The 10871-nt window shown below is 30.3% G+C and overlaps 1 pseudogene; it reads right to left on the bottom strand.

Annotated features, from left to right (window-relative positions):
• Positions 1-2307: 2307 nt before the first annotated feature.
• On the bottom strand, positions 2308-7762 carry LOC119615378 (annotated as a pseudogene).
• Positions 7763-10871: the final 3109 nt, after the last annotated feature.

The raw sequence follows: 10871 nt of genomic DNA, 5'->3' as shown, positions 1-10871 counted from the left end.
ATATATTATAGACTAGATTATAGAATTTACTATAGACTACACTATATACTAGTCTATATAAGAGTCCCTTGACTAAGAACAATAACATCTTCGTATTAGACATTTAAAGAATTTTGTAAAGAAAACGTCTGCATTGAAAGATGCCCTTTAAATGTTTAAACACTTTTTGCAAAAGCATTTTTTATTATTAAGATTCATTATCATTTTACATATCGTTTTTTTTTTTTTATTCAATATTTTTCTTTATTGTGAATTGTAATTGTTTTTTTTTTATTTTTTCAATATTTTGTTTAATTAATATAGTAATTTAATGAAATTTCATATATATGTATGCATGTAAGTAAGTGTATGTAAAGTAGATGGTGTGTAATATTATGTGTAGTTTTGTAATAATAATTTATTACTTAATTCTTTTTATATTGATTAAATATTGTTTATTTATTATTGTTTTTATTATATGTTTTAATCGATGACAATAATAGCGAAGGTAAAAGGATTTTGCAAGAGCAATCAATTTTAATAAGAAAATTTATTTATTTGCAAAAGATAGAAATAATATTTGAATTTGAAATAAAGCCTTGTTATTTGAAGTTTTGATATAAGAACAAACCTAAGGCCATAGGCCAGACAAATAGACAAGCTTTTAGTGCAGAAAAATAGCCGTCTATAGACAAAATAATATAGAAACGATCATAGTCCAGACCAAGACAGGACCCCATTCCATACTTTACACGAGGTTATAGTCCAGACTAGGTCGGATCTATAATCCAGATTATAGTCTAGACTACAGACAGACTATTGACTGTGCTATAGTCCAGAAAGGACTTTAGTCCAGACTATAGCAGTGACTATAGTGCAGACTATAAACAGGACTATAGTCCAGACTATAAACAGGACTGTAGTCTGACTATACCATAGAGAATACTATATTCTTGACTTTTGACAGAACTATAACTACATTATAAACAGGGCTATAGAAATGACTACAATCAAGATTATAGTAGTCTATAGACAGAACAATTGATAGAACTATGGATTAAACTACAGACTAGAGTCCAGACTATAGATAGGACTAGTGTCCAGACTATAGACCAGACAACACTAGTGCTGACAATATGACAGTGTATACTACAGACAACACTATATTCAGACTATAAACAGGACTATATAATCGAGATTATAGTACATTCTTTTAAGCGAAACATTGAAAGGACTATAATACAAACTATAGACAAAACTATAATCCTGACTATAAACACAACTATAGTTCAGCCAATATTATAATCTGGACTGCAGACAATACTATAGTACAAATTACTCAATCACAGGGTTTTCGTAAACGAGGACAACAGTCCGTATGGTTTTCTAGATCAATACTTGTGTTACCCTATTGAAAGGATAACAATTTAAAGAAAACACTAATTAAGTCCAACGCAAATCTCTAAAAAGTGGTAAAATTTGTTTAAATAAAATAATTGAATTTAAAAATAAATCAATCAGCAGTAATTCAATTGCAAAATAAAAACTTTTCGTTAATTTTGTTGTTTTTTTTTTTCAGGGAAATTTTTAATCTTTATTATTTAAGCAATTTAAATTTTTATCTACACATAATGGGGAGTTTTTATTTGTGTGTGTGTTTTACTAAATTTTTCTGAAAATGTTGTTTCAAAAAGGAAAACTTATAATATAAGCATATAAATGTTATTAGTATATATTTTTTTGTTTTTTTTTTTAATTTATTTTTATTAATTTTAGAGGTTTTACTAAATAATTATTATTTTTATTTTCTTTAATTTTGTTTTTGTTTTGAAATATTTAAAAAACATGTTTATTTTATTTTTCTTTTGCTAATACTTGTTTTTACTTTTCTTTTCAATTTATCAACTAATTTTTTTCAATTTTTAATTTTGGGTTTTTTTTTTTGTTTTTCTTTTGTTTTGTGGTTGAGAAAATAATTTTTTTGTTTGTATCATTAAAGTGCATAAAATATTTGAGTTTTTTTTTAATTTTATTATTAAAGAAGGAGCTCTACTCCTTGTATTATTTATTAATTAAAATGATTTTTTTTATTTGCTTCTTCTATTTTGTATATTCTTTTGTTTTTAATTTTTTTGTTTGTTTTTGTTTTCTTGTCTAAAAAAAGCTTATGCTGTGTAGGTTTTTCATTTAATATTTTTTTTTTTTTGTTTTTCAGTAGTACTATTACAATTATTTAACATTTAAGCAATATTTCTTTAAATTTTTTTAAAACGTATTCTAGTTTTCAAAAATATTCATAATTTCTTTTAAGATATTTTCATGTTTTTGTTTTTTTTTTTTTTTTTGTTATTCAATCTGGTTTTTTTAAAAATTTCTACAAATACATTTAAGTATATAGTGTGGTTTTGCATAGTGTGTGTATAATAATAATGAAATAGTAATGTTTTCTTTAAGATAAATATTAATAGATTTTTATTTTTATTTTAATTTTTTTTTTTTATTTTTATATTTTGAATTTTACGCATAAAATGTATGCATTTTTATTTTTTTTATTATATTTTTTACTTTTTATTTCCATTGTTTAATAAAAAAATACTTGACCTGGTTTTTGTCTTTTACGTTCTTCTAATTTACGATTGATTTCTTGTTGACGCTCAATTTTACTTAAAGCTCGAGCTACATAAAGGTACTTGTCACCCAACTGTTTGCCGTTCAAAGCAATGACAGCTGCCAGAGCTGATTGGGGGATTTTCAAAAGCCACAAAGCCAAATCGTTTAGAGCGTCCTTCTTCGTCAGTCATGATCTGGAAAAAAAAGGAAGAAATCAAAGAAATTAAGAAAATAGTATGATATTTATCTTTGTCAGAGGAGTGTTTATATAGGTAGTATAAATATTATGAATCCTTTCAGACAGAGAAATCGATTAAGCGATGTCCGCTTGTCCGTCAGTAAGTTAAAAAACAATATTTTCAAGACCTCGCATATATTCTTTATCCAAATCTTAAATAATTCTATCATACATACATTCCAGAAGTTGAACAATATAATCTACAATAATGAAAGATTACTTTTAAAGTAATCGCTGATCTACAAGTTAAAAACTATGTGTAAGAGACTTATTCAGGTTTTAATAAGACAGCAAAACGATTGTTTAGCCCTGAGTATACTTTTCTAAAGGAACCCGAATTAATAATGGGTCAATCACATCAGGTTTGCGAGATATTTTTCGACATATTCGATAGTTATAACAGCAAAGTGTTTTTTATTTATTAAATTCAGTTTAACAGCTTACTACTTTGGCTTTGCAAGCACATTGTACTGATTCCAAACACATGATAATCATATCAATGGAAACTCGTTGCTTAAGTTCCCTTTTGGTAGTTTGCCTTAAGTACGTGTTTATTGTTGAACAGATCTTCTACCTTATTGTGCTGGTATATTTGAATTTTGCCAATTGGTTTATCGGCGTCGTATATTGCAAAGCAGTGATAGCCCCGGTGTCTTCTCTTGGCGTAAAATGGCGACTGTTGATTGGTAAACGTGGTAGTTCAATGCGCGCGAACAGTCAAGTAGAGTAGAAGAGAGTCCGTTTGACCAATACGATGACGGCGGCTTTATTTTTATTTAATCGTTTTCTCCCACGTTGGTAGAGGTTTCTTCTGACACCCCTCCTAGGATCGATGCAATATCATCCTCTGCAGCATTTTCTTTAACTTCCTCGTCTGTTTTGGTAGTCGCTAGCTCAGCATTTTCACATATTTTGCCATTAAAAGTAGGTCCTTTATAATTAAATCACGCATTTACAATTGAATTGCGGATGATGATGTTGTGATAGGTATGCGTCCGTTAGATTAGTTGGTAGTATTCAATTTTGTCAGAAGGTCGTGGTTTTGAATGCCTCCAGAGACACTAGAGCGCACAGAAGGGCCGACGAAAGCTAACTAACTAACCAACTTAATAACTGACCAACTGACTAACTAACTAACTAACTAACTACTAACTAACTACTAACTAACTAACTAACTAACTACTAACTAACTAACTAACTACTAACTAACTAACTAACTAACTAACTAACTAACTAACTAACTAACTAACTAACTAACTAACTAACTAACTACTAACTAACTAACTACTAACTAACTAACTAACTAACTAACTAACTAACTAACTAACTAACTAACTAACTAACTAACTACTAACTAACTAACTAACTAACTAACTAACTAACTAACTACTAACTAACTAACTAACTAACTAACTACTACTACTAACTAACTAACTAACTAACTAACTAACTAACTAACTAACTAACTAACTAACTAACTAACTACTAACTAACTAACTAACTAACTAACTAACTAACTAACTAACTAACTAACTAACTAACTAACTAACTAACTAACTAACTAACTAACTAACTAACTAACTAACTAACTAACTAACTAACTAACTAAACTAACTAACTAACTAACTACTAACTAACTAACTAACTAACTAACTAACTAACTAACTAACTAACTAACTAACTAACTAACTAACTAACTAACTAACTAACTAACTAACTAACTAACTAACTAACTAACTAACTAACTAACTAACTAACTAACTAACTAACTAACTAACTAACTACTAACTAACTAACTAACTACTAACTAACTAACTAAATAACTAACTAACTAACTAACTAACTAACTAACTAACTAACTAACTATCTAACTAACTAACTAACTAACTAACTAACTAACTAACTAACTAACTAACTAACTAACTACTAACTAACTAACTAACTAACTAACTAACTAACTAACTAACTAACTAACTAACTAACTAACTAACTAACTAACTAACTAACTAACTAACTAACTAACTAACTAACTAACTAACTACTAACTAACTAACTAACTAACTAACTAACTAACTATAACTAACTAACTAACTAACTAACTAACTAACTAACTAACTAACTAACTAACTAACTAACTAACTAACTAACTAACTACTAACTAACTAACTAACTAACTACTAACTAACTAACTAACTAACTAACTAACTAACTAACTAACTAACTAACTATACTAACTACTAACCAACTAACGAACGAACTAACTAACTAACTAACTAACTAACTAACTAACTAACTAACTAACTAACTAACTAACTAACTAACTAACTAACTAACTAACTAACTAACTAACTAACTAACTAACTAACTAACTAACTAACTAACTAACTAACTAAACTAACTAACTAACTAACTAACTAACTAACTAACTAACTAACTAACTAACTAACTAACTAAATAACTAACTAACTAACTAACTAACTATCTAACTAACTAACTAACTAACTAACTAACCAACTTATAACTGACTAACTAACTAACTAACCAACTTAATAACTGACTAACTAACTGACTAACTAAGAACAAATAAAACTATTACGAGCCTTCTTTTAAAGTTCTATTAAATATTTAATTACTTTTAAAAAATATCACTAACAATAAATGATAAAAAAATTTAAAACTTATTGTATATACCTATCAACATAAAACATATTAATTAATATTTCGTGTCATACATCAAGCAGCTATTACTATTTACACAATTATATGAGTTCAAGGTTTTTATTTATCCATCTAATAATATTTCTAGTTAAGCTTTAAATTTAAATGGAGAAGAAGAACAAAAAAACATATACGACGTACAATCACCCTGCTTGCGCTTACAGGTTTCCAAAAACCCAAAAAGATGTGAAAAAGAGCAAAATATTAGTGTGAGGGTTGTTTAGTTAGTAAATGTTTATTGTAGTAGTTGTAGTTTTGTTGCAGGCAGACCAGGGGTTACATCTGTACATTTACTAACGTATGTTTGTACATTCGTGTGTATATTATTTTACTCACTTATTTAGTTAAAAGTAACCCCCAACCTCAACCCCCATACGACGACAACATCATGATTGAGCTTTAAATTTTATACTCGTCGTATTTATATTAGTGTAATAAAATTCTATGTTGTGTGTTGGAGAAAATATTATAGGATTTTTATAGAAAAAATTGCTAATTGCAGTTGGAAACAAGGAATGTCAACTACGCATAAGCATAGAGACAAAGAGAACAAATAAGGGAGATAAATGTTTTCTGTGTGTGTTTTATGTTTCTTCTTGTTTTTTCTATATTTTGTAATAATAATGAATATAGTGGAATTGTATAACATGTGAATTGTAAAAGAAATTGATGTAAATGAAAAGAAGCAGAGAAGGAGGTGAGTGAACACATGTTCAAATAGTAGATGATTTAGGGAATTTAGAAGAAAGGCAAATATAAAGGAATAAAAACTTTATGTCGAACATTTTTTACATAAAAGACACATTTTTTTTCATTTGAAGGATAATGTACCTTGAATTTATGTAAATGATTTTTAACATTTTTATGTTTGAACTTTTAATAGAAATATGAACTGAAAAATATCCTGCATATAAAATGATCTCTTGTAAATCTGTCAGTATTCTTAGAATTAGTTATGTTTTCACCAAAAACTCAAGTCAAGTTTAATCGTTATTTAAAAACTAAACAATCATTAAAAAAATAGAAAAAACTCTTACCTTATGACTGGTAATACGTCCAAATGGTTCAAACATTTCACGCATATGTTGTTCCGAGAAATCCTCATTGAAATTCTTCACATACAAATTCCTAAATTGAGTAGCCTTCTCCTGTTCTCGATCGCGTCGTGGTAGATACTTGACAACATGAACCTTTTGATTGTTACACAACATACCATTCACCTTTCGATGGCCACGCGTGCAGCATCCTCGGTATCAAAATGTACGAACCATAACCACGTGAATTTCCATGTTCATCCTTGGCCACATTACAATTGAGTATGTTGCCGAATACCGAAAAGGTATCGTACATGGCCTTGTTATCAATTGACCGTTCTAGATTCTTAATATAGATCTTACCGCCATCGGGAGAATTGGTGCTCGAAGCACTGCCCGAAGAAGTGCTGCCCGCCGAAAGGTGAGGAGAAATGGAAGTAATGTTACCAGTGCCCAGACCCATGGGAGCATGAGGAGTACGATTAAGATGACTGCCAGCTAAATGATGATTGTTATTGCCGGCTGCACCATGATGGCCCGTATGAGCGGTCAAATGATGACCCAGTGGTCCAGCTCCGCCAGTATGTGCTGCAGCATGATGAAGCTGAGCTGCCTGTTGGCCAGCGTGATGAGCGGCAGCCAGAGGATGTCCAGCAGCAGCCGCTAAAGAGGCGTGATGATTTAGAGCCGATTGCTGTTGATGGTAATGATGGCTGGCAGCCGCCGGATTGCCACGGAACGTCATTGAATTGACAACATAATCGGCAGATTTCGGTTGTTGTGGTGGTGGTGTGTGCTATTTGAACGCGTTAATTTATTTATATTATGATTCGGATGAAGTTTATTGATATAAATTGAATTGTTATTTAAGCCGAGAATTTTGACGGTTTTTATTTTTAAATAATGACAAAAATTGAAAATGTATTTTAACTTTTATTTTTGTTTTTTCTTAGCTGGTTAGTGTATAAAAAAAATGAAAATCCACCTGTATTTGTTTGCTGCACTTTTTCTGCTTTTTTATTTCTTTCGATACGTTTCCTGTTTGGAAGCAAAAAAACTAAAATATATTTTGTCTTCTCTTAATTTCTCTTTGCTATTTCTCTTCAAGTTTTCAGGCTACTCTCTTGCTTGTATTTTTTCCCAATTATCACACAAAATTGGCTTTCACTTTTTTCTTCTTGATTACTTTTGCAATGTAATAATTTTATATTTTTCTGCTTTTATTTTAAGTTATTGTATTAATTTATTATAAAACTACTATATATTTGTTATATTATAGATTAATATAAAATATTAACTAATTTGTGATTTTTTTTATAAATTTTTTACACAAAATTACAAGCGCAGCTAAAAGTGCAGCAGACGAAAAAATTCTTTTTTTTTGTTATCCTTTATCTGCTTTGTTTCTCTGTTCCAATAAAAAAGATGCCACAATATGTAAGAATATCAATGAAGTATGGCAACATTAACAGAAAATATATGAAAATGTATTAAAAAATAATTTTCATAACCCGGCAGTTACACGATGAATAAAAATGTCACACAAATCGTATCTTTGATATTTTCTAGAAAAAAAAGTTTTTCAAATAAATGTCGAAAAATTCGATACAAATAATTATTCAAATCTGACTATTTTGCTAAAAGCATTAGTTATTGTTACAAACTTAATTGATGCTATATATGAAAAGTGTCCCTTTTTCCAACTTATCGACATTAATTTTATAAAGTCCTTATTCCTAAAAGATACTTGACTTAACCCACTTTTTTGAACAAAATAATCGAATTAGGATTATATAATTGAAAAGTAGACTTTCCGACTTTCATAAATTTTTTTATTTACAAAATAGATTTATCGACTTTTTTCCTACATGATGTGATTGTTCGTTTTTTTCGTCAAAAAGTCGATTGAAGGAAAAATAACACAACAATATGGCAACATTGCAAAAAAAGTTGTAACTGTCAACGCCGTAGAACTTTATTGGTCAAGTTTAAATAAAACGATTTTAAACTTAAAATTCTTGACTTTATTCCAATTAGTAACAGAATTCAACAATTTTCCTATTATTTAAATTATTATTATTAACTTTAGTTTTAGTTTACTTAAAATTGTAATCAAAATTTTTACCAAAATAATAAAAATCAATGCTAATTTAAAGTTAAATTGCCGGTTTTCACGGTAGTTACACGATCAAGCGCATTTCAAGTTTAACTTTTTCACTAATACACTCATAATTTTTAAAGTTAAAACAAGCTTTATTTACAATTTTACTTGAAAATAATCAGTAGTTTCTTAATATAAAGGTTTGTTACACCTCTAAAAAACTTATTATGAAAACATTTGTTCTATTCCACAAATGTCCTATTTATTTTGATTAAATCTCAGTCCGTTTCATAGGTCTACTTCATGGATAAATATGAATGGCAATACTACTGATATATTTTGCTGTTGGCAACATCATTGAGTTTTCTAAAATTTCTTCGCTTTGAGCGAATTGAATTCGCTTGTTATCTTATTTTGTTTACTATTAATAATAATAAAAATAGTATTTATTAAATAATTATTTTTAATTTAAGTGAAATATGTTGGAAGATTCTATAACGTCTAGTCCCTCCAAATCAAATAAATCTATACACGAAAGAAGACTAATAAGAAAAAACAAAAGAAAAAAAGCGGATGAAGTTTTGCCAAATAAAAGTGATCATCGTTTGCATAGTACTAATCGCCATATGACCATTTATGACTTTTACAAAGATTATGAAGAAGATTCAACAGATAGCGAATGTAAAGATTTCACATTTATGGTTGCAAAGCCATCGGCAATAATAAACTATACTATAAACCATTTGAAAAAGAAAAAGCTTTGGCCATGGCTGATCATATTTCTATGCATCAGAAAATCAATGAAAATAAAACTAATATTTGGCCGGAAACTCAAGGATTTTTAACGTGTTTAAATTTAACGCAATTGGAAAAAGAAAAACCCAAAGATTTTAGTGAAAATAATAAATCAAACACATCCTTTAGTATAACAGAATCTGAATTGATTAGCTGCTGTAATAATGCAGAAAAATCACTGGAAAATGACACCGAAAATATCACAATACAAGATTTAACACCTAAGAAACAAGATGATATGTTTTTGGTGAATTCCATACTGGAAGATTTCTCGCTATCACCCTTAAAAGAAGGCCAAATAATAGCGAATACCTCTTACCAGCATACACGGAATTCCGTTTGCGCAGAATACCAACAAAAACCTACAGCAGTCGTAAATTTATAAATACCACCAAAACAAATCTTAACACACGATTTGAAGAATTAGCTACCGCAGACTCAGAAGACGATGACCATAGTAATTGTTCGTCATTATCTGTAGAAGAAGATGTTGCAATGGCAGAATTGTTAAACAATCAACGACAGACTACGACAAACACAAGTAATACACAACATTTATTAGAAAATCTTTTAAATTTAAGCGTATATTTTGCACAAAATAGTCAAACGCAAAATAATTTATCAGATGAAAGTCGTTTTGATTTGAATGCTTCATGTTTGATCGATAATGATCAAGAAAATCGTTTGTTTTTCAATAGTATACCCGATCTTCTTAAAGATATTCTTACTTTACGTTCCAATAATAACAAACGTTATGATTCATTTAATTCTTTAGAAGATTTTCATGGATTTCCAAGTAATAATGAGCTGGAGAGTGATGTTATCGATATAGATAATACTGAATTGGATATCATGCAAACAACTTTACGACATGATTTAAGTGCAGTTGATACTTCAGTAATGGATACATCTTTTAATGCAGAAGGTAATTTATTATATTTCTTTTAATTCCGAGGATTTATATAGGTATGATAGATACTAGATAGCTCGCTATAGATAGCTCGCTTCGCTCGCTCGCTCGCTCGCTCGCTCGCTGCCGCTCTCGCTCGCTCGCTCGCTCGCTCGCTAGCTCGCTCGCTCGCTCGCTCGCTCGCTCCTCGCTCTCTCTCTCGCTCGCTCGCTCGCTCGCTCGCTCGCTCGCTCCCTAGCTCGCTCGCTCCTCGCTCGCTCGCTCGCTCGTTCTCCTCGCTCGCTCTTCGCTCGCTCCTCGCTCCTCGCTCGCTCGCTCGCTCGCTCGCTCGCTGCTCCTCGCTCCTCGCTCGCTCTCTCGCTCGCTCGCTCGCTCGCTCGCTCGCTCGCTCGCTCGCTCGCTCGCTCCCTCGCTCCCTCGCTCCCTCCTCCCTCGCTCCCTCGCTCGCTCGCTCGCTGCTCGCTCCTCTCTCGCTCGCTCGCTCGC

The sequence above is a fragment of the Lucilia sericata genome, unplaced genomic scaffold (assembly GCF_015586225.1).
Source record: "Lucilia sericata isolate MDLA Ls3-8-SP2 unplaced genomic scaffold, ASM1558622v1 Contig005126F_arrow, whole genome shotgun sequence".
In the NCBI taxonomy this organism is placed as follows: domain Eukaryota; kingdom Metazoa; phylum Arthropoda; class Insecta; order Diptera; family Calliphoridae; genus Lucilia; species Lucilia sericata.
Note: the sequence above shows the minus strand (reverse complement) of the source record. Positions and strands in the feature narration are given on the sequence as shown.